Source organism: Mustela lutreola, chromosome 2 (genome assembly GCF_030435805.1).
Source record: "Mustela lutreola isolate mMusLut2 chromosome 2, mMusLut2.pri, whole genome shotgun sequence".
Lineage (NCBI taxonomy): Eukaryota > Metazoa > Chordata > Mammalia > Carnivora > Mustelidae > Mustela > Mustela lutreola.
Genome location: NC_081291.1, coordinates 34,844,536 through 34,870,116, shown reverse-complemented (window position 1 = coordinate 34,870,116; position 25,581 = coordinate 34,844,536). Strand labels below are relative to the sequence as shown.

The 25,581-nt window shown below is 42.9% G+C and overlaps 1 pseudogene; it reads right to left on the bottom strand.

Moving 5' to 3' along the window:
* Nucleotides 1-202: 202 nt before the first annotated feature.
* Nucleotides 203-24,986, bottom strand: LOC131825512 (protein LLP homolog; annotated as a pseudogene).
* Between the last annotated feature and the right edge of the window lie 595 nt (nt 24,987-25,581).

The window sequence follows — 25,581 nt, the reverse complement described above, 5'->3', positions numbered from 1 at the left end:
AAAATCATGGAAAAGTCTCCAAATTAGACTATCCCAGGAAGAGTGGGGAGCAGGGAGCATCACCCTCATTACATATCAGGTCAGTTTCAAAGGCAGTGGGACTTGGGAGCCCCATTAATGATGGCCTCGGTGCCTACGTTAGACCTTGAGAATCCACCTCAGTCCTGGGTCCTCCATTTTCCATGGCTTACAAGCCATGAGAATATTTTATTCAAGATCCCAAAACAAAGTTGAGGAGTTAAGGTAGGTTTGAATTGAAGAACAAGGTCAAGTTAATTCTGGAGACAAAGTTTTCACTTGGTGGAAGTTGAAATCCATGTATACATTGTAATCAAAGACCTGTCCCATGTAGGAGTTTTCAAGTTTTTAAGAGTCTACCAGGCCAAACCCTTGGCCGCCTTTGCTGCTTTTGCTTTGCTTTTCCCCTTCCCTTTTTCTCGCTTTGCCTTCAGCCTTTTCCTTTGTCTCTGGTTCATCCATATGGGGTACTGTCCATGCTGGTCTAGAAGACTCTTTTTGTTTCTCTTAATTTCAGTCTCCATTTTCATGTCATCTTTTTCATCTTGTACCACACACTGAGTTTTCTTTTCACAATGTTTGGGTACCACCACAGTTGCTATCTCTTGAACATCTTTCATTAAAACATCACTATCTATTTTAAGAATACTTTTCAGTGGCTGAGTTCCTTTGGGGCATTCTTTTTTCTCTTTTCTGCACGCATCTTCCTAAGATAGACTAAATCTTAGAAGAATCTTGGGGCACCTGAGTGGCTCAGTCAGTTAAGCACCCAACTCTTGATTTCGCCCCAGGTCATGATCTCAGGGTCCCGAGATCAACACCCAGAGTGACATCGGCTTCTCTCTCCCTTTGCCCCTCCCCTTACCGGCACTCTAAATAAATAAATAAAATCCTTACATTAGTGTTTCATGGTGCAGCTCATCCACAAACACTTGGTATCCATTAGTGTAAGCATCTTCCCCAAAAGGGGAGTAACCGGGACAGGGACCAGCTCAGTCTTCAATGTTCTCAATTCTTAGGACTGGCAAGCCCCAATGGCTGGAAAAAAAAAAAAAAAAAAAAAAAAAATCTGTCCTGCTTGAACTCAAAGCTCTCTGGAGTCTGGTAATTCTAAGACAGCACCAGTTTTCACTCAATGTATTCCCTCATTCATCCACTCAGTTATTATTAAGCAGCTCATCTTGCAATCACTGCTGACCTCCCACTCTGCCCGCCACTTCAGTGTGCCCATTAGGGAAGCGGCTTTTAGACTTGTCCTTATGTAGGAGCAAAGGCAACAGCGCACCAGGGCTGAGATGCCCTATCCTTGGCCTGGGATTCAGATTGTCAGCTTACTGTCTGTGTGGCCTTAAACAAGAGACTTGACTTCTTAATACCTTATCTGCAAAAGGGCTAGAGTAAGTGTCTTCCTTACAAATTGGTGAGAACATTAAATAAGAAAAGTATAGAAAGGGCTCAACTTCAGCACAGCAATTCTCAATAAAAAAGGACATTCACAGGTCATGGATTACCTTCCACTCCATTACAGGGGCACACTCCAAAGTAGGAAGTGTCGCAGGCGGGTAATTTGCCCCTGCCAGGAGAAGACTTTTTTTTTTTTTTTTTTTAAGATTTTATTTATTTATTTGAGAGAGAGAGAGAGATCACAAGTAGGCAGAGAGGCAGGCAGGGGCGGGGGGCCCAGGGAAGCAGGCTCCTGCCAAGCAGAGAGGGCTCCATCCCAGGACCCTGACTGAGACCTTGACTGGAGCTGAAGGCAGAGGCTTAACCCACTGAGCCACCCAGGCACCCCCAGGAGGAGCCTTTTATCACTGACTTCATTTAGAATGGCTGGTGCAGGCTGATAATGAAAAGCACACTGACTTCTAATCAGTTTTATCATTGCTTTAAAATTTCTCTACAGAGGGTGTGCTCTGTTACTGTCTGTTTCTGGAGGATCCCCAGCTATTGCCTCCAACCCTGCAGTACCACTGGCTTCCTATTTATCCCTCCTGTGGTCTTGCTTTGCAAGTAGCCTCAATACTGATTTTGAGCCCCCTTGGAATCATATATCCCAGTGGATGGCAGATAGACGCCTTGTGAACCAATACGGAGCACTTAGGACAGAGGGTGACCCACTTGTCCCAGTTTATCCAGGATTTTCCCAGTTTGAGCACTACAAGTGCCGTGCCCTCTCAGTCCTGTGCAATGGGGACAACCAGTTAACCCTGAACTGGCCACACATTGAATAAAGATGGTAGCAAAGGCAAGAAGCCAGAGTTTCCACACTAAGAATTTGAATATCATTTGGGGTCGCATCAGCAGAAAAAGAACTATCCACAAAATACAAGCACACACACACACACACACACATTCATATTTCAGAGCTTGGATAACACTGGTATGCCCAGCCCCTGCCTTTCTCATTACACAAACATCTGCCTCTACCCACTGATCATCTCCATATGCCCAGACTCATTTAACTGGAAGTAGAGCTAGCAACTACCTCTTCATGCCCTTTCTTGTTTCATGGGTTTTGATGTGCCTGCTAAGGGAATGTACAACGTGCTCTAAAGCAGGCCACACAGACGTGTAGTTGGAGCCAAACTGATCATTGCATAATTGATAATAGGCCTTTTGTATTCACATTCTATTTAGATTATTGTATGAAACAGGTGACAGGTGTTCAGAGAGCATTACCCAAGCCGCCTGTTGCCCAGAACATCCTGAGACCAGCTGGAGCGAGGAGCCCAGAGGAAATCCCCATAGTAATTTAATAGTTCACAGGGCTTTGGGTTTGTGTGGATTACAATGAAGAATTAAAGTGATATTGACCACCCACTTAAGAAGAGCCTTTGTGCTTTTCCCTTGATATTTCTGCACTTATTTCATTCCCAAGGATATTGCTGCAGGGTGACCAAGAGGAAAACTTTTTTTTTTTTTTCTCAGAAGGGTGTATGCTACCATTTGACATGAGAAATAATTAAACAGAATACAATTAGTAGGAGAGAAGCCTGCTTTGAAACACCCAATTTCGGGTATGCCAACTTTGGGGTGGATGGGGGTTCCTAACTTCTCTTTTCGAAAGATTTACAACAGGGCACCTGGGTAGCTCATTCAGTTAAGCGTCTGCCTTTGGCTCAGGTCCTTATCCCAGGGTCCTGGGATCTAGTCCCTAATCAGTCTCCCTGCTCCACAGGGAGCCAGCTTCTCCTCCCCTTTTGCCTCTCTTTCTCTTTGTCTCTCATGAATAAATAAATAAAATTTAAAAAAAAAAAAAAAAAAAAGATTTGCACCAGTGCCAGAGGTGGGAGAAAAAACTTAGCATGCAACTTTCAGGATGACAAGTTGGTGCTGAAACAGAACTGGGGGCAGGACATGCCACTTGGTTTCCAGAACTCCTACTTCAGGCTCACAGCTACACTTTCCAAAGTTAATGAGCCACTACCTTGTTCTTTGTTATCAAATTCACTTGCAATTGCCCTAACTTTTTAAGTATTTCTCCCCTGTTTTCTCAGGTACAAATCTGGGTCAGAATTCAGAACAAAATTGGGTCAGAATTCATTCACTGGCTCATTTATTAAGTGTGCCTCCTATTTCCAACACACCATGTGGGAATCCATCCATTATTTGTCCCACAGATACCTTAAGAGTATCCTACTCAGGCACAAGCTCTATGCAAGGCAATGGAGACACATCCTGCACATGAAGCCCATGTCCCAATGGAGCACACAGACCCATTTCCTTGCTTTGGAAAAAAAAAAAAAAAAGTACAGTTATAGGTAGGGTAAAAAGAGCTAGAGCAAGGAAGTGAAAGATAATATTTGAGCAAGAACTTGAAAACAGTGAGTGAATTAGAAAGACATTTGGGGGAAGAATGTTCCTGACAGGGAAAGCAAGCTGTGCAAAGGCCCTGAGGTAGAGGATGCCTGGATGGCTTGAGGCCCTTGTAAACACTTCAGCTGCACTCTAAATGAAATGGCAAGTTACTTTATAGGGTTTTGAATAAAGGAGTGATGTGAGCCAAGTCAGATTTTAACAGGATTCCTCTGACTGCCCCCTGAGAAATAGCAAAGGTCAAGAACAGACTCAGGGAGTCAGAAGACTGTTGGAATAATCCAGGGAGGAGAAGTCAATACACAGAGAGGAAGGCATAATTCTAACCCTCAACAAATACATAGCTAAATGTTTTCTGGGGGGAAACAGATCTTTGCAGCATTTTAGCAGAATGGAATAATATAAAGCAAGCTGAGGAAAGGGTAATTAATTCCAACTATTAGGGAAGGCTTCTTAGAGGAGGTGACTGCAAGAATGACATTTTCTGTTCATTCTTAAGCCCCCTTCATTCCTTCATTTTTCTCTTCCTTTTCCCTCTCTCCATTTTGCTCTCTGCTTCTCTCGCTTTACAGTTGTCTTTCTTTTGATGACTTTTTTATTTTTTTTTTTGCTTGAGTAATAGTTAATCATGACCTAAAGGCTAATTTTCATAGCACCTTTATAGCACCTTACTTTTACTGCCCTCAAATCTGCTATAACTTCATTTTTCTTCCTTCAGGCAAATAGAGTTCAGAATATCAGATAGTGTTTCACAGAAGGTTTTTAAGCACTGAAAAAATGGATTTTGATGCACAAAATATGGCAGTTAATAAAACTGATTAAAATGTCACTGGATATGAAGGGGTTTGGAGTGGAAGAGGGAAGTGCTGTTGAGATTTGATTGGTAGAATCTCCTTAATGGCTGAGCTGGTCCATGGGCACACGGAGGTCTAGTGTTCTATTCTCCTTCTGTGAACGCTCGCAATTTTCTCTAATAAAAGGTAGAAAAATTGCATTAGATCATTCTCATGAAAAACTGCCATTTATATCCTAAGTGTTTGGTATCTTTTACAACTTATAGCTTTGAAGCTCTTTTTGTTGGGAACCAATCTCTGAACAGAATGGTTTGCAAGAATAAACATTTCAGGATTTAACTATTTTAAATATGTGAACAGGATGGGGCCGGTTTTCCTTTCTTTCTTCATTTTAGGTAGTGAGATATCAACCCTTGTTTTACATTCTGAGTTCTATAATATGCTCGTCCTGTTCGATAATGTATCTCTAACAGAAACTGTTTGAAATAACTGGAGACGTTTGAAGGAGTTCTAGAATAAGACGGGGCTTCATCAGCAGGGATCAGCCCATGGTAGGTGTGTAACGGATATTTGCAGAATTCACCTCAGAAGGGGTTTGTCTATAAATCTCTACTTGCTCCCAGATAGCCCTCACAACCAGATGACATTTATTAATTCTTAAAGGAAGAACACTAGAGGTCAGTCTTCACATTGAGAAAGAATGGGAAGGTAGCAAGAGACCTTGTTCCTGGAAAACAGACTGACAGTCTTCTTCCAAATAGCCTCTTACATAGTGAGGAAATTATACTAGACCAACGTCAGTGTAAATTCCTTCTATTATTAATTATATTCTTCTATTACTAATACAGCTCAGGAGTATGAAAAGCATCCAGATATGCAGTATGTAAGTGTGTATGTGCTTACCTTTCCATAGAGTAGATGGTAAGGATCATATAACAAATGTGATTTTTTTTCAGCCCTTAATCTAATAAGATATCCTTTAGCAATCTTTTTTTTTTTTTTTAAGATTTTATTTATTTATTTGACAGAGTGAGACACAGGGAGAGAGGGAACACAAGCAGGGGGGTTGGGAGAGGGAGAAGCTGGCTTCCCACTGAGCAGGGAGCCCAATGTGGGGCTCCATCCCAGGATGCTGGGATTGTGACCTGAGCCAAAGACAGATGCTCAATGACTGAGCCACCCAGGTGCCCTAGCAATTTTTTTTTATAAGATTTTATTGATTTATTCGTCAGAGAGAGAGCATAAGCAATGGGAGTGGCAAGCAGAGAGAGAAGCAGGCTCCCCACTGAGCAGGGAGCCCCATAGGAGACTGGATCCCAGGAATCTGGGATCAGGACCTGAGCCAAAGGCAGATGTTTAACCAACCGAGCCACCCAGCAGTCCCATCCATTAGTAATCTTGAACCTAAATTAAGAAACTGGAAATTAAAATCTAAACTCATATAGGTTAACTACACTCTCTGCAAGTCCCAAACCCACAACAGCAGTTTGGTGACTACCTTCTTTTCCTGCTTCATTAAAATACGTTTCCCTTCCCAAGTAATGGCCATGATGAATCTGAGGACTTGGGTTGCTCAGCTTCCAGATAACCTTTCTCAGTGTTTTACCCACTATCAGATTTTTTTCTCTCCCCAACCCGTGCCCAGTTTGAACATGTGCTATTCCCATGATGCATGTTCGTCTCTTTATACAACATCTACCAGTATCCCAAGTCTTGGACAGTAGCATGTTTTCCCCTGCTGATACTATCTCCATTACTAGAAGTACATTCCTTGTTGACTCTGCTAAAGCATACTAAATTCATTGAAAATAATGTCTCATTCTGTTCTAAAATTATCACCCTAATGATGGCCATTGAAGAAGAAAAAAGTTCTTTCTCTTCTATTGTTATGGATTAGAAAGTAAAGCAAAGAGCACCTTAAACAACAATAAATGTTAACACAAGAAAAAAATTAACTATAAAAGTTACTTAAAAGTTGCCTTTAAAATATAAGGCAAGTACAGATCCTTTTTCTCTTTGGTTAGGTCTATTCCTAGATATCTTATGATTAGGGGTGTAATTGTAAATGGGATCAGCTCCTTAATTTCTCTTATTATTAGTGTATAGAAATGCAACTGATTTCTGTGCATTGATTTTATATCCTGACACTTTGCTGAATTCCTGTACAAGTTCTAGCAGATTTGGGGTGGAGTCTTTTGGGTTTTCCACAGAAAGTATCATGTCATCTGCAAAGAGCAAGGGTCTGACTTCTTCTTTGCCGATTCAGATGCCTTTTCTTTCTTTTTTTTTTTTTTTTTTTTTTTTTTTTTTTTGTCTGATTGCTGAGGCTAGGACTTCTAGTACTATGTTGAATAATGGTGGTGATAGTGGACATCCCTGATATGTCCCTGACCTTTGGGGAAAAGGTCTCAGGTTTTCCCCATTGAGAATGATATTCACTGTGGGCTTTTTGTGTATGGCTTTTAGGACATGGAATATTGTTAAAATGTCTATGCTACCTAGAGAAATCTACATATTCAGTGCAATCCCTATCAAAATACCATCAGCTATTTTCACAGAGCTGGAACAAATAATCCTAAAATTTGTGTAGAACCAGAAAAGACCCTGAATAGCCAAAGGACTGTTGAAAGAGAAAGCCAAAACAGGTGGCATCACAATCCTGGACTTTAAGCTCTATTACAAAGCTATAATCATCGAGGCAGTATGATACTGGCACAAAAACAGACACATCCAATGGTCAATGGAACAGAAAAGGGAACCCTTAACTCTGTGGGCAACTTTCCTTCAACTGCAGAAAAGAATGTCCAATGGAAAAAAAACAGCCAAATAGACTCCAAATGGATGAAAGACCTCAATGTGAGGTAGGAATCCATCAAAATCCTAGAGAAGAACACAGGCAGCAACCTCTGTGACATTGGCCACAGCAAGCTCTTGCTAGACACATCTCCAAAGGCAAGGGAAACAAAACAAAGATTTTTTTTTTTTAATGAACTATTGGGACTTTATCAAGATAAAAGACTTTGGCACAGCAAAAGAAACGGTCGGTTGACAAAACCAAAAGACAACCAATAGAATGGGAGAAGTTATTTGCAAATGACATCAGATAAAGGGCTATTGTCCAAAATCTATAAATAACTTACAAAACTTAACACTCAAAGAACAAATAATCCAAACAAGACATGGGCAGAAGACATGAACAGACATTTCTCCAAAGAAGACATACAAACGGCCAACAGACACATGAAAAAGTGCTTGTAACACTCAGCATCAGGAAAATACAAATCAAAACCACAACGTGATACCACCTCACACCAGTTAGAATGGCTAAAAGTAACAAGTCAGGAGCCGACAAGTGTTGGCAAGGATGTGGAGAAAGGGGAACCCTCCTACACTCTTGGTGGGAATGCAAGCTGGTGCAGCCACTCTGGAAAACAGTATTGAGTTCCCTCAAAAAGTTGAAGATAGAGCTGCCTTACAACCCAGCTATTGTGCTACTAGGGATTTATTCCAAAGATACAAATGTGATCCAAAGGGGCATGTGCACCCCAATGTTTATAGCAGCAATGTCCACAAAAGTCAAACTAAGGAAAGAGCCCAGATGTCCATCTACAGATGAATGGATAGAGAAGGTGGGGTGTGTGTATCTATATACTGCATACACACAATGGAATACTACTCAGCCATCAAAAAAATGAAATCTTGCCATTTGCAACAACATGGCTGGACCTAGAGGGTATTATGCTAACCAAAATAACTCAATCAGAGGATCTTATCTTATCATATGATCTCACTCATTATGTGGAATTTAAGAAACAAAACAGAGGATAGTAGGGGAAAGCCATAAAAAATAAAACAAGAAAAAATCAGAGAAGGAAACAAATCATAAGAGACTCTTTTTTTTAAATATTTTATTTATTTATTTGACAGACAGAGATCACAAGTAGGCAGAGAGGCAGGCAGAGAGAGAGGAGGAAGCAGGCTCCCTGCTGAGCAGAGAGCCCGATGTGAGGCTCGATCCCAGGACGCTGAGATCATGACCTGAGCCGAAGACGGCTTAACCTACTGAGCCACCCAGGTGCCCCAATCATAAGAGACTCTTAATCAAAAGAAATAAACTGAGGGTTGCTGGAGGGGAGAGGGTTTGGGGGATCGGGTAACTGTGTGATGGGCATTAAGGAGGGCCTGTGATATAAGGAGCACTGGGTATTACATAACACTGATGAGTTATCTTTTATCAAGATATCTTTTATCACTGACCTCTATCTCTGAAACCAATAATAAATTATATGTTAATTAATTGAATTTTAACTTAAAAATGGTGTAAGCAAAACAAACAAACAAACAAATAAATAAATATATAAATATATAAGGCGAACCTTTAAAATACAAGGCAAAGCCCATGGAAGGCAGGGAAAAAGACAAGGTATGGGACTGGGATACATCTAACAAAGAACTTACATCTAGAGCACAAGAAGATATCTCAAAACTCAATGGCAAAAAATATAAAAAGCCAATGAGAAAATGAATAAAGACATGAACAGGCATTTTATTGAAGAGGAGATAGAGGTAGAACACAAAAAGGTGTTCAATTTACCAGCCATTGGAAACGTCCAAATTAGAATCACAGTGAGAGGCAGCTACACACCTATTGGCTAAATGGTACAGCTGAGAGTAGTATAACCATACATTAACTAACTAGAACCAAAATAAACACCTAAAAAGGACAGGATGGTATTAGTGAAAGAATAGATATACAGGTCAGTATGACAGAAGAGATTCCTCCAAAATAGGCCACACGGTAGTCAACTGATGTTTGACAAAGAGCAAATGCAGCTTAATGGAGAATGGATAGTCATGTCAGCAAACGATGTTGTAGTGATTGGAGATAGATGGATACTGAAATTCAGCTAGACACAGACTTTACACGTTACACAGAAACTTTCAATGGATCACCAGCGTAAAAACAAAATGTGAAGCTATAAAACTTCTTGATGAAACATAGCAGAAAATCTTCATGAACCTGGGTTTGCTGGTGACTTCAAAAATACAACAGTAATAACAAAAACATTGAAATGCACAGATATTTGAAAGAAAAATTGCTAAGTTTATTTAAATTAAAAACTTTTTAAATAAAGATTTTTATTTATTTATTTGACAGAGAGAGATCACAAGTAGGCAGAGAGGCAGGCAGAGAGAGAGGAAGGGAAGCAGGCTCCCCGCCGAGCAGAGAGCCCAAGGAGGGGCTCAATCCCAGGCCCCCGGGATCATGACCTGAGCCGAAGGCAGAGGCTTAACCCATTGAGCCACCCAGGTGTCCCTAAATTAAAAACTTTTGATCTGTGAAAGACAAGCCCCCATCAGGGAATAATATTTGCCAAACACATATCTGAGAAAAGACTTATATCCAAAGTATACAAGCCCCTCTTAAAACTCAACAATAAGAAACAAACAAGCTGGTTAAGAAATAGGCAAAAGTTCTGAATGGACGCCTCGCCAAGGAAAGGATATACATGGCAAGTAAGTGTACAAAAAGATGCTTGACATCATCTATCATTAGGAAATTGCACATTGAAACAATGAAATACCACTTCGCCCCTGTCAGAATGGCTACAACCCAAAACTGACAGTAACTTCCATCGAGGATGTGGAGCCACAGGAGCTCTTATTCATTGCTGGAGAGAATGCAAATGGAATATCCATTTTGGAAGACATTTTGCAATTTGTTTACAAAACTAAACATGGCCTTACCATACAATCAATCAATCACGTTTCTAGGCATATATCCCACTGATTTAGGAACTTGGCCCACATAAAAAACCTGTATGTGACTATTTACCCAGATTTATTCATAATTACCAAAAGTTGGAAGCAAACAATAATAGGTAAATAGATAAACAATTTGTACCACCTCTACAGAATGGAATATTATACAGCAACAATAAAAATGAGCTACCAAGCCACAAGGAGATATAGATGAATCTGGAGGTTCCATGGGTGGCTCGGAGTCTAGGGATTGAGCCCTGCATCCACTCAGTGGGGAACCTGCTTGTCCCTCTCCCTCTGCCCCTCCCCCAACTCATGCCCTCGAGCACTCTCTCTCTCTCTCTCAAATAAATAAAATCTTTATTTTTTTTTTTTTAAAAAGAAAGATATGGATGAATCTTAAGTGCATATTGTTAAATGAAAGAAGCCAATTTGGAAAAGCTGTGGGCTGTATAATTCCACTCATATGAAATTCTGGAAAAAGCAAAATTATAGAAACAGTGAACAGATGAGTGATTACCAAGGGTTCAGGAGTAAAGAGAGGGGAACACTTGAAGACATATTTAGGATGGTGAAACTTCTATTTCTTTGTTTAAACTTAAAGGGAAAAATAGTGGCTAATATAAAAAATTACAGTAACACCAAAAGCCGGTGTGCAAGAGTAGCAACAGGATCACGCATACATTGCTAGTGGAAACACACTACTTACTCTGATAAACAATTTGGCAGTTCCCTATATAACTGAACAGGCAGTTACCATGTGGCGCAGAAATTGAACTGTTAGGCATTAATCCCAGAGAAACGAAAATTTATTGTGGACTGAATGTGTGCCCCCAAAAGCCATATGTTGAAACTCTGCTCCCTAATGTGAAGGTATTAAGGGGCAGAGTCTTTGGGAAGTAATTAGGACTAGAGCCCTGGATGGGGGAGGGGGATTAGCGTTTGCCTCTCCCTTCTTCCCATCCTATGAGGACTCATAGAGAAGACAGCACTCTGCAACCCAAGAGAGGGCCCTTCGTAAAACCTGATTTCCTGACCCCCTGCTGATACTCAGAACTCTGACTTTCAGACTCCGAAGCCTTGAGATAGCTTTCTCTTGTTTGCAAACCACCCAGAGTATGATGCTTTGTAAGAGCAGCCCAACCAGACTAAAACACTTACCTTCACACACACACCCGCGCGCGCGCACACATACCCCTGTACGTGCAAGTTCATGGCTGTATTCATGATAGCTCCAAACTGGAAACAGCCCAGTATCCTTCAGCAGATGGATGGGGAAACAACCTGTAGTCCATCCACACCAGGGAATACTACTCAGGAGTGAAAAGGAACCAATTGCTGATACAGCAACAGCTTGGGTGAATCTGCAAGGAGTTACACTAAGTGGGGGAAAAAAAAAAATTCCCAAGGATAATACAGGATGTTTCCATATATGTAAAAGTGCTGAAATGACAAAACTTTAAGAACTGAGAATGTGTTCATGGTGGCTGTGGAAGGGGGAGGGATTATAACCACCCAAGCAAGGTGAGTGTAGTTACAAGGGAGCAAATTCATGGTTGCTTGTGGTGCTGTACCTGTTCAGTGTCTTGATTGCCCTGGAGTCATAAACAGGTGACAAAACTGTATAGAACTAAATACATACACAGAGACACAATGAAGCCAGGTGAAACCACAGAAATCTACATATAATTGGTGGATTATATCTATGTCGCTGTCCTGGTTGTCATATTGCACTAGATTCTTATGAAATGTTAACATTGGAGAAAATTGAATCAAGTGCACACAGAACTGGTATTTTTGTATTTCTTACAACCACATGAGAATCTTCAACTATTTCCCAATAGTTTCAATTAAGAGAATACATAAACAGTGGCTAAAGAATTCAAACAATGTAGCTAGTCAGTTCACAGAAATTTAAATATGTCTTCAGATGCTTAACCACATTTTTCTGCTTGTTCAGACTTAAATTTCCTATCAGAGCATGTGCAAAGTGGTTGTTTCCGCGTCTTGAGACTGGCTGGTGGAAGAGTTGATCAAAATAATCTGAGATAACAGTTCCCTAAGGCAAAAACGGGAGTGGGGGGATGGGGGGGAAGTAATTTCCAAAGTAGATTGGTATTCTGAACGATCACCACAAAAATTACAGTATCGGAGAAGGAAAATGGTAATGCTGGGAAAATACGAATCTTCCCTCGGTTATCCGGCTTTCAAAATACGTTGCCAGGCTGCAAACCCGACACGTGAAACGAAGTCCCTACTTGGCATGTGTGGGCATTCGTGTGGGGAGCACTGGCAACAAAGTCCTAGTTTTCCACCTTCTCTCTGCTAAGCTCTTCTCTGCTTCTGCTCCCACCTTCCTTCTCACATTATCATCAGACGCAAAGAAAAGCAAAGGAGTTTAACTGGGGAGAACGAAGCTGCTTCTATCACTTTTTTTTTTTTTTTTTTTTAATTGAGGGAAGCTAGGATTCACTCTGGAGGGTGAAAAACCTCAGAGGTTCTTGCAAGGATGTCCTTTCTTGGTTGATGGTGTTGATGCCTTCCTACAAGGCAGCAGCAACCATTCTTATTCTGGGGGGAAGGGGACTGCTCTTTCCTTGTCCTGGCACAGCAGAGTAACTGCTGTTGATAGCTGATAAGGCGCCAGCGACTCGTCGACTTTCTCATGGCTGCCGGCAGGGTCGGAGCTAATCCCAGAAACTTTTATTAGGATGATATTTTTAAAACTGTGCCCCTTGTGCTCTCGCTGGCTTTCATCAAAGGCTAAGACAAAAACCTGCCTAATCTGTCTGAAGGGCCAATCTAATATGCCCTATTAACTGTGTTTATGGAGGAAAATGCTTTGTAACATTATATATCATAAAACTCAGCACATGAAGCAGATGCAAAATGTTCCAGAAACTGCCAATATTGACCCATCTCTTTTGCTCCCAAGCAGATGAACTTGAGACCCAAGAAACACATCAACTGTCACCGAAGGAAGAATAATAGAGAAACACAGGGTCAAACTGTTTCTCCCACCCTATCTGCTTATTCTGTAATGCCCTTCAGAATACCCAAGCTGCCTAGAAACATTTTGTAAATGAAGAATATTTCTTTTTTTTTTTCCCCCCGAGGGGCACCTAGGTGGCCCAATTGGTTAAGCTTCTGCCTTCAGCTCAAGTCAAGATCTCAGGGTTCTGGGATGCAGCCCTGCCTCAGGCTCTGTGCTCAGCAGGGAGTCTGCTTCTTGCTTCTCCCTCTCCCTCTGCACCTCCCCCCAGCTCATAATCACTCACTCTCTCTCTCTCTTTCTCATAAATAAATAAAATCTTGGGGCACCTGGGTGGCTCAGTGGGTTAAAGCCTCTGCCTTTGGTCATGGTCCCGGGATCCTGGGATGGAGCCCCGCATCGGGCTCTCTGCTCGGCGGGGAGCCTGCTTTCCCCCTCTCTCTCTGTCTTCCTCTCTGCCTACTTATGATCTCTGTCTGTCAAATAAATAAATAAAATCTTTTTTAAATAAAAAAATAAAATCTTTAATAAATAAATAAAAATAAAAAATTTTTTCCCAAAATTATATTGGTCACTTAAAATGTGCAGGTAGTCAAGTCATCATATCAGAAGGCTCAGCAACCTATATTGTTTCTTACCCTCCAACCTATTTCTGTCCTGGTAATGCCCAGCCACCTGAACTATGGGGGGTAAGGGGGACTTGTTAAAGGTGCAGGTTTGCAAGCCTTTCCCCAGACCCACTGAATCAGATCTCTGGGGCTCAGGGGCCCAGGAAATGATAGCTTTAACCAGCCATCCAGGTGATTTTAAAACTGATGCAGTCTTACCAAATCTTTAATAATAGATTTAAAAAATTATGTTTAAAGATCATAAAACCATCTTTATATTTTAAATAGATTGATTTGTCTGCACATTTCTTTTTAAAGTGTCTTTTGGGGATTCTTTTGTCTTGTGAATTTTAGTACATAAACATGATTGAAACACAAAGAGGACTGCATAGTTATAACTATAGACGGACATAGAGATCTTCATATCTAGCTAACTTGAAAAAAATTCCCCACGATAGAAATGGTAAATATTTTTTAAATGCTAATAACAAAAACAAAATTCAGGTTTTATGTAATCCCGATTAAGCCTAATAGGAGCATGGATTTTTGCAATATAAGGGACTGAGGGGAAAATTATTCATTTTATTTCATTTTTTAAAATTTTCATCGTGCTTGACTTAGATCATTTCTCTAATGGGTTGCGTGGCAGTTTCAAAAATATGAAATGCTGACGAGGATCAGTTTCTTCAAAATAAAATGCAAGCCATGGTGAAAGGAGAAAAAAGGCAAAAATCACCCCTAATTTTGCTCGAAATGATAGCTGGGGCCTGATGACAGCGTACTGTGCAGCCAGTGTTTTCCAAAGCGTTTTCCAAGAACACTGGCCCCATGTGATGTGCCTCTAGGGAAGGGTTCCATTTTCCCAAATATGTTTGCAAATCGCTCCAGGCTCCCTTGCCTGCACCCCGCCCCCCATGCTTCAGAGAGCGCACGTCATTCACATTAAAGGCTCTGAGGAGTCCTGTGGGAAAGAAACTCACTTGACTTTGATCAGCAAAGCATTTTTCAAGCTTATATGTCCCCAGAGCCTTCTGCTCCCCTTCCCCTCAATCCCTTATATCACCTCTCGAGGCTTTCTTCGAAGCAGGCACACTTGGAGGTTGCCGGGAGCAATCCTGAATGTGTCTACGGAGTCAGTGCGGTGGGGTTAAATCTCTTCTCTGAACCTGTCCGTTGGATCAATCTACCCTTCACCTTCATCTTCTAAAGCCAGGCTATGGGTCATCCGTGGCAGGAAACTCTAGGACACCCCCATTCCACGGCCATAAGAAGCGCAGAGCCCCTACCCTGCTTTTCAGCCGCACAGCCTGATGTAAGCAGAGCAAGGTGTCAGAAGCGCGATTCCTGCCTGACACTACTCTTTCCTTGAGGATCCCCATGGAAGGTGGTTTCCCAGGCTCCTTCCCTAAAAGATGGCATCTCATCTGCCTCCTACTCCAGAGATTTCTGTCTGATGTGCTTGCTGTTTGATGGGCTCGCCCAGGGCAATGCTTTCCAAAGCCCCCTCTTTATGGGGGCTGGAATGACTGGAAAATACCGCCTATTGGTAATCTTTCAACATTTCAGTGTAAAATCCTGTTCCTCCTTAAGTGATGGAAGTGCTCTGAAGTCCAACAGCAAGGTCTTCCCCCACACATGGATATGGCTGTTAGCATATCTTATTCATCACCATCGCTGATACCTAGAACAATAGTGCAGTCCATAAGGGGCCAGTGGGCACTTGGCAAACTTGTTGGAGGGGAGACTTAGGCAGAAAACTCAGTAAGGATCCCATGGGAAATCTCCTCAGAGCAGAGCATCTCTGTGGCTGACACTTCAAAATCCTTTCAGTTCCCCCTTCCTTAGGCTTTCCTTCCAGGACGGGCAAGCCTCCTGAAGCATGGGGCCGTATTCCAGGCACTCACTCCTGTTGCTCTAGGACAGCAGCAATGTTAAGATCTTCTCCTAAGATCCACGGAATATCTTATGAGGGCACCCAGCAGGGGCCTGTGGCCAAAGGAATAAAATGAGTTCTTGGTCCATCAGTCACTGAAGGGAAGTCACTGTGAGGATTAGGGGATTTTTTTTTTAAGTTTTTTTTAGATTTTAATTATTTATTTGACAGAGAGAGAGCACAAGCAGGAGGAGCAACACGCAGAGGGATAGGGAGAAGCAGGCTCCTCGCTGAGCAGAAAGCCCAGTGTGGGACTCGATCCCAGGACTCTGGGATCATGACCTGAGCCGAAGGCAGAGGCTTAACTGACTGAGCCACCTAGGCACGTAGGAATAGGGAGTTTATCAGAAAACCAGGATAAAGCAATACAAATCCAGAGTAGAAAAGACCATGAAGCTATGAGGAGTTCCAGAGTCTTTACACAATCAGGCTCTTTCTTGAGGGTTGGTCACACTCTTGTCCATTCTTGGCATCCAAATAAGATGGGGCCTGACTGTCAAACTCACAAGGAAGCTCCCGCATTTTCTTTGAATGGGCTTTTTAGCTTCCTCCAAAAGGACTCAAAATAAAAAGGAAAGTAGCATAACAAAGGAAATAACCCAGTCATCAGAGAGGCAGGAAGACTCTGGGTCAAGCATGTGACCGTTCCTGCAGTGACATCCAAGGGGGGGCCTTCTGACTGCACTTCCAAGCCTGAGGGGGCGGGGCTGGGAGTAAATACGGGAAGAGCACGTTCCTTAAATTTGGGGTCAAATTGAGAATCCCTGCTTGGGACCTCCCCTAGATTAACAGCATCACAAACAAGAAAACGTCATTTTTCTCTCCTTACACCAGGCTTTAGCACAACTTTGGTGCCCAGACGGCTCAGTGCAGCTCTCGGCAGGGAATTCTGTGGCACAGGCCCCTGGGTGACTCAATTGCTTAAGCATCTGTCTTTGGTTCAAGTCATAATCTCAGGGTCCTGGGACAGAGCCCCTCCTTCTCCCTCTCCTGCTCCCCCTGCTTGTGCGCACTCTCTCTCTCTCTGTGTCAAATAAATAAATAAAATCTTTTTAAAAAAATCCATGGCAAAACAGGGTGGGAACCTGGTTCCCTGAGGAGCGGGGCAGACTCTTCACAGGGTCTGGAGGGAAGACAAGAGCTCCCTGCTCAGCAGAGCGAAGACTTAACGCTTGGGGACAGGGACGTCTACCCTTGCATACTTGTGGGGAAGGCTTTGGGGGAAGCTGAACATGCCTTATGCACAGGTGAGGGCCAGAGGTTGAGTCGTTTGTGTCAGTAAAATAGGAAGTTGACTCTAAGATGACAAGACCCCAGTAGCCCTTTAGTTTGGGCTTTTCAGGACCCTCTCGCCTGGGACATCTTGGTGTGCCCACACAGGTTGGGAAACGAGCATTTTAGAGAAAATATTCTGAGAGATGAACCAGGGACTCTGATGATAAAATCTAAGAATTTTAGAAGATGGATTTTGAAGGTGATTTCACTCAAGCCTGTCCTTTTAGGGATGAGGAAACTGATGCCCTAAGTGATATGTGGGAAGTCACTTGGGAAGGAACAATTGTGTTTTTTTCTAAAACAATAGTCCTAAGTTGCAGTCCTCTTTCAGCAGCTCCTCTCACAGGCCTGGCACTTCCATCCCTCTGGGCTGTGAGAGAACCATCGTGGAGTATGGCTTAGCCACTGCTAAAGAGTCTACCACACGGACAAGAGTTTTATTCCTCTGGAGACATCAAAGCCCCAATTCATTGATCTCTAAAGCAAGACACCTGCTCCAGGAGCAGAAAATACACCAGCCTCCAACCCCAAAGCCAGAATTCTGCCAGAAAAACTGCTTGAGATGATATTGTTGTCCAGCTGGTCCCAAGAGGCAAACCCTAAAAGTCTGGGCTTCTGCTAAGACTCAGCTACCCATCCTTGGAACTCCTTGGAACTCCATGGTTATGTGAACACCAGAATATCTTTCTCTTTCCTTTCCTGGGTGAGCTGCATCACGGTAGTGAGCTGGAACAAGCACCTATACTTGGCAGTCATCCATGGGGATTTTTTAAAAAGTAGGTATCAGCCATGCACACCTGCGGGTGAAAGCCCCCCACTCTCACCTGTGCCCAGGGAAGCCTCTGGGAATGTCCCCCACCCCCGCCCAGCTCTCTCCTGGGAGGACTTCTCCAGCAGATCCAGAAAGAAATGGCTCATGGGGTCCTCTAAGCCTTTTCCTTCCTAAATTCCTCAAGGCTCCATTGTAAGCCACTCTAGAAATTCCAAATCCTTAGAATTTGAAGAGCAAACATGTCAACGTTCAAAGAATAGTCCCAGAAGAAGGCTTTGCTGGGGTCTAGGCTTCACAGACCTTTTTCCTTTTCTACAAGTTCTCCACCTGTCCAGACTGGACCTCCATCTATCACTAGCTTTTTTTCTTCTGCCCTCACTTGGTTAAGAGTAAACACCTACGTGCTCATTTATTTATCCATTCACAATACAGTTAGGGAGTACCAGGTCCTGTGCTACTCGACATCAGGGAATGCAACCATGGCATGGTGGAGGTCCCTGTCCTAACGGAGCCACCAATATGCTGGGGATCTTAAGTGATTACACAGGATAGTGAGAAATGGTGGAATTGCCGTCAAGACAGAACAGTAGGAGAATACAGATAGGAAGGGTACCTAACTCAGTCTCAGAGGATCAGAAAGGGCGTCCTAGAGGAAGTGATGGGTTTTTTTTAATCTTAGGAATCAATTAGTTGCTTGTCAGAGCAGAAGGTCCAAGTGTAGTATAAGGAGAGGGTGAAATTCCAGATAGAAAAGTTTTTCTGCAAAAGCTCAGAGGTGAAAACACAGTTCATGCAGAAATCTTAAAGATGAGGATGATTTAGACCAATGGAAAGGACAGGAAAAAATGGGAGGCCCAGGACTGGGGCTGCACTGGTGGCACAGAGCTGTATTAGCAGTGGAACCTGGTCCCCCCTTCCCCAGCTATAGTACAAGCAGATTGGGCTAGAGGACAGTGGAGCTTTATGACAATAGATGGTCATAAGGCTCCTGCCTGTAACATGCCAGCACAAGGGCCATCCAAGGACTTCTGTTGAAAGGGCAAAGATGGTCACCTTGGTCTTGGTCTGTGGCTCTCCTCCAAGTTCCTGCTGTGGAGCTGGGGGAGAGCACTAGGGAAGCAATGGAAACTTTCCCAGGACTTGGAGCCACTCAAGTCGCCACTGAGTCCTGGTATCAGAGGGAGACATTTGTATAGTCCTTGTTCTTTGATAGTCCGTGTCTGAAACATTTTGTAAAACCCAGTGAAGGACAAATACTAAGCTGTGATTGCATGGCATGCTGAAAGAACTTTCCATGTTTAATGAATGGAAAACAAATATTGATTAGAAATTGTTCGAGTTGTGCTACATAGAATAAGAAACAATGTTGGCCAAGGTTCTTAGATTTCTCCTACACACAGTAGGCGCTTAGTAATGATTTGGATTCAGTTGAAATGAATGTATAGATATAAATAGAGATATAGGTATTTGTCCTGTTATTACATGTTGGTTACCTAGGACTTGTTACTACGTGAATCCCAAAAAAACCCCTAGTTATAATGTGGTTCCCAAAGTGTTGACTTAATCTCATGGGGTATTTTCCCTCAGGTAAATGATTTTCTTCTGATTTGAAACAACATCTGTGGCAATGGTCAAACAAAAGTCAGTCGGGGTCGATCCATATCATCACATCAAAACAGGTTGTAGTCAAGGTCATAGACCAAACACATGCTTTCTCTTTCATCTAGTATGGTCTTAGTCCTCCTTAGAACAACTGTTAGGAGTACTGGCCAGCACAGCTTAAGGTCAAACAGAATGAGGACTTGCAGGAACTGATCCATAAATGGCAGATTTGATCATTGATTCCACTTTCAAAGGAGGAGCTTTTTTTTCAAAGGAGAAGCTGCTTCTATGATGAAATACATGTGAGATGCGTGCCCTTCATATCGATATAATCCACGGTCTTAAGCTACACACAGGAACCATCTAAAATACATTGGGAAGTAAGACTGCATTAGAAAAAACAAAGAAGTTAAGTTTGGGAACGTTGTAGCTTGTTTTCAGGAGACACATGTCCAGCAATTCAGCTAGCCTAAGGCCTGGTGCAGACCTCACCCTATCATCAGTCAGGCTGGGCTCACCCCAAACTAGAGAAGTAACCAGCAAAAGGTATTTGTGACGTGGGGAGAATTCCGGTTAAGAAAACCAGAGAATTTAAAATAGCCAGGGTAAGAGTTGTCTCACAAAACTCAAAGTGAAAGTACTAGGCTGTATGGACTCTTTGGAACAGGCATGTAACTGGACTGTCACCAGCTGGTTCTTCAGCTTGGGAGGGACCCATCTATATCTCCAGGTGGTGTGCTCTTAACCCCTCCCTCCCACTCCCCATGTCCTGTCTGGGAGAACACGCCCCAAATGACCACAAGGGGGAGCATTGACCTGAGGAGTCAAGCCCCCCCATAGGTGATACCAGGTGGATGGTAGTGCACGTTAAAGGGACATGTCAGAAAGCTGACCATTTACAGCTAAACCTCCACCATTCACGTGCTCAGCCATTATCCACGCTGGGAGCTAGTCCTCCAGCACTGGCTCAGTGTGGACACAAACATCTACCAATTTTGAAACCCAAACAACCTCTCAGCCCACAGGTCAGTTCTAGGGGTCTGAAAACTTCCCAGACAAAATGTTTTCTCATACCCCCTTTCTGAACACTGGAGTGCTCTCCTAGCTTCATAAGGAAAACAACCTTAAGTGCCTGCAAACCGTCCTAGAAAGGGGAGAATCTGCCTTTCACACCTTGGAGGCAATTTCCCTTCCTAATACTGAGCATGGGGGGGCTCCCCAAGGTCTTTTCTGCTAGAGTAAGGACACTGAACAATTATTTAAACCTTTCCCAGCCATCTTCCATAATTCACCGTAGAAATCCCAAATAGAAAACTTCCTCCTTTCCCATCAATGGTGCCCCATGAGGGTAGTGCCTTTCTTCCAGAAATAAATTCAGGGTCCGGTGTATCATTTCCACTTGATTCTTGAAGAGGACTGGCCAAAGAAAGAGAAGGAGAAAAGAAAACAATTCTTGAAGAGCTTCTAAATAATGAATGGCTAGCACCTTCTCCACCTTGGTGCCCATTCTTACCCCCCACCCCGGAAGCTCTACCAGTGCGAATCCATACAACGGGCATGAAACGTGCTCCCACATTGAATGTGCCATTTTTTTATTTTTTTTTTGTTTTTTATTTTTTATTTTTTTTGGCTTGCTGTATAACTGGCCACATGTATCCTGGCATCTAAAGAGAAACTACAGCTTCTAAATGTCAACGTGGCATTTTTCTTCCAGCTTTAGAAATGTAATTGTGGGGCATCTGGGTGGCTCAGTGAGTTAGGCCACTGCCTTCGGCTCAGGTCATGATCTCAGGGTCCTGGGATCGAGTCCCGCATCGGGCTCTCTGCTCAGCGGGGGGCCTGCTTCCCTTCCTCTCTCTCTGCCTGCCTCTCTGCCTACTTGTGACCTTCTCTGTCAAATAAATAAATAAAATCTTTAAAAAAAAAAAGAAATGTAATTGTGCAATGGAGTCATGAGGTCCTTGGCGTGAAGGCCCGTGCATTTCCTGCATGTGCAGAAAGTCACACTTGAACTTCACAATGCGCTTTGACTCAGTCAGCCCAAGATGAAGGAAAAAAGAAAGCATATCAGTGTGTGTCATACCAGCTTTGGAAAATGAGGTTCCCCCCACCCCCAGCCCAAAGATTCACCAAATTTATTCACTAGATTTATTCTATTAACTGCAATCAACTTCAGAACATGTAATCTAACCAAATAACCCAGAAGCTGAAGACATTCAACAGCCTAAGAAGGGGCTTCGTCAAAGGCAAACGGCCCTCACTTACCTGTTGAAACCCTTCTCCCTGAAATCATCTTCTAAGGGACAGAATTGTCCCTATAGGAGTATTAGGTAATAATGATCATTTCTGTTTCTGAAACTCTTCCTAATAAATTACGTTTGCCTACATCATTGCCTTTGTTTTTTACAGCAACCCTGAGGAATGGGCTCAGGGACAGCTGTCATTCCTGATGGGTGAGGAGCACTTACTGGTTACGCTTCAGGATACCCAGACAACGGGCAGAATCGGTATCCAAATCCAGACCTTTCCATCTGGGAGTTCAAGCCTGTTCCTCCATCTCCCTGCCATGGCTTCCCAAGTAGCAGAAAACGAGCTCATTAAATCATTAGGACTTTCAGGAATAACCATACTTGCAAGCAAATGGCATTTTTTAAAAGAAGGCCGCCTCCTTGATTGCAAGAGGGCTTATAAAGCAGGCTTTTTCTACTCACTGTTCCTGTCATCTGTGAGACATACAACTTGAAAATGCCTTAAAGGAGTGAGTTAAAATTCTGGTGCTGGGAGCCTTTTAAATACCCCATTGTCTCTGAGGAGGAAGACAATCCCGCCTTTGTACGACCGACGGGGACACTTTTCATCAAGCCCTGCTCCCTGGAAGGCCTCCATCCTTAGAAGGCTTGTTGTCTTTTTCCTGCCACAACATCAGTGTGACACATCTCCCACTCAAGACGGCAGCCTCCTCAGACCCCATTCATGGATTCCTCTGGAAATTAATGTCTGCTCACCACCCCCTCAACAAAACAAAACAAAAATCTCTGGCTTTGTCAAAAGAGTGATTGGAAATGGAATTTGTGAAAAACCCTTTCTAGGCAGTGTGAACCCAGACAATATTGTGTTGTAACAGTCCCGTCTGATGTGTGCTGACGGGAATTCATCATTTTCTTTAACAGAATTGCTCTTTGTTATGTAAACTTTGTAAGGTCCGCCTCATATGACCTTTTGCAGGCGGGAATCCTGTGTTCAAAACTGTCCTCTTTCTGTGGGCAGTGGTATTCCTATGGCAACGTCGGGAACCAAATTACCACTTGACCTTAACATTCATACCGCTGCCGGGTTGGGTGCCAAGCCAAGCGAAGATGAAAATACTGTAAAATGTGTACATACACAGGTCCTATTCCCCAAGAATTGATTAAGTGGAATAAGTATTTGTTTTCCCATTTCTCCTTTTCATTTGCAGGTAGGTGAGATAGCAAGCCTCTATCAAGAATGACCACAACCCTAAAAATACATCATTTCTAGATTAATTCACTTCTGTTCACCTTAGATATCCAGCTCTGGTCTATGTACCATTTAATCCCTGCGGGAGATAGTGGGATCTGAAATGTGTGCTTTTAGATTGGAGATTTGGCAAGCAAATAAAGCAGACCCCCACCCCCACACCAGCACTGCCTCCCTAACACCATAAGAAACAGAATTCCGTCCCCATATGGTTTCCCAAGCGTGACTGACATGGCTCGAGCCAGCTCGTCCAAGCTCAGCCGATAGACCTGTGGTCTATGAAATCACCCCGCTTCCATCACCGCGAAGAACGGCAACCTCAATCGTGTGAGAACCTCTTCTTCTCACTCTGCCCGTGAGCATCTGAATTGGCACAACCATCACGAAGACCCGGCAGGGTTCCTTGAACTAGTTCAAAGATTTCGTCTCCTACACTGACGTCCTCCTGGAGCTGGCTATGAAGGGGTTAATTTCTGTGTTTCCCACACGTATGTACCTCATAAGCCAACAGATAGCCAAAGGTTGTTTAGCTATAAATATTCCAAGTGACAAGGACAATGACAGTGTATTAGTACAGTGCATGAAGAAAGCAGGCAGGCACTCAACAAAAAGAAAAAATCTGAGGGCAGATCCTGCCTCACCCACTTTCATGCCACCTGCGTGAGACAGGCGGGTCATCACATGTCACTGGCCTTACTTCCTCTCCTGCTTGGTAAGGATGATGTGTAGTGGAAATTAAATACTCTAATGTGGGGTGTCTGACTCTTGATTTGGGCTCAGGGCTCAGGATCTCAGCATCGTGAGATTGAGCCCCATGTTGGGCTCCACACTGGGCATGGAGCCTGCTTCAGACTCTCTCTCTCTCCTTCTCCTTCTGACCCTCCCCCCAGCATGCATGTTCTGTTTCTTTAAAAAAAAAAATTAAACATGGGACGCCTGGGTGGCTCAGTTGGTTAAGCAGCTGCCTTCGGCTCAGGTCATGATCCCAGAGTCCTGGGATCGAGTCCCACATCAGGCTCCTTGCTCGGCAGAGAGCCTGCTTTTCCCTCTGCCTCTGCCTGCCTCTCTGTCTGCCTGTGCTCGCTCGCTCTCTCTCTGTCTCTGACAAATAAATAAAATCTTTTTAAAAAATAGTTTAAAAAAATTAAACATTAAAAAAAAAAAAAGAATGTTCTAACACATACACAATGGTACATCACGTGTAGGTATCTGACAAATAACAGCTCCTTAATGACCCCGTTAGAATTACTATACTTAACTGTTATTGAAATAAAATCCATTTTCCACATAGTTTGTGAGTGAAAAATTAGGATATCAGGGCAGAAAATAGATCTTTTTTTTTAACTCTAGATTTTTTTTTTTCTAATTCTGCCCCAGATTTTCAGATAAGTAAAATCTATAATCCACTTTGGAATACCCATTGCCAGCAATAAGAACATGTTAGAATTTAATCAGTTGGGTTTTCCATGAAAATAGCGGTGGAAACTTCCAAAAGCAAAGCATCTAGCCCCTAATACTGCTTTTTTGGGGGGAGTGGGGAGGGGAATTAGAAAAAGCCCTTAGAATTTCACACAAACTTTATCAGCCATGTGAGTGGAGCAAGATGAAAGCACTGACCTGTATATTTAGCACCAGTAATAATACTATGAATGCAAAAGAAAAAAAAAATGGGTGGGAGGTTGACAGTGTGAAGTTTTTCATGTAGGTGGTTCCCTGGTAACCTTACCTGGGTCTTCAGTGCAGTTCAGCCTTATCAGAGGCTGATAGGAAGCACACCACGCTCAGCCAGCTCCAAGGGTGTACTATGGCTCTTCCAAATAAAGGGCATGACAGGCATAGCTGTTTGAAAACTTACCTGCCAGGATATCTGCAAGCGCATCAGATGATCACTGGTAAACAGGTAACCTGAACTCATGGGTTCTTACAGACAGGGGCGATTGCAGGGCGAGAGAGAGGTGTTGGTCTGATTTGGATTGTGGATACTGGACCCGCAGGCCACTGAACACAAACGCAGAAGCTTTTATGTTGGTTATTCAAAAACTGGGCATGTGGGCAGAGGGCCCCACCACGTGTCCCTGCCAGGACTTCCAAGACCACACTAAACCTGCAAGGCTTTCTCTCCCAGACTTTCCCAGAAGAGCTCCTACCAGTGAGAAGCAAACTTTGAGCAGAGATGATACTAAGTTATTTCTAATTCTGTTGACTGCAACAATGTGGCGACAGGTGTATTTGAAACACACGTTTGGAAAGAAAATGTATCAAAATTGATTTACTTTCACTGACTTGTATAACATTCATTCCTTTGTTTTAATACAGGGAAATGAAAAAAAATGGTCTAAAATCTTACTACCCATCAATTCATACCTGATATCATTTTTGAAACTTTTATTCTAACTGAGACAACAGGGAGGAATGTACATAGGTGAGAAATTTACAGCTTGACTGGTTTTAATAGCCAACATACCTTTGTTACTGATACCAGCTCCCACATCAAGAGAAACATCACCAGT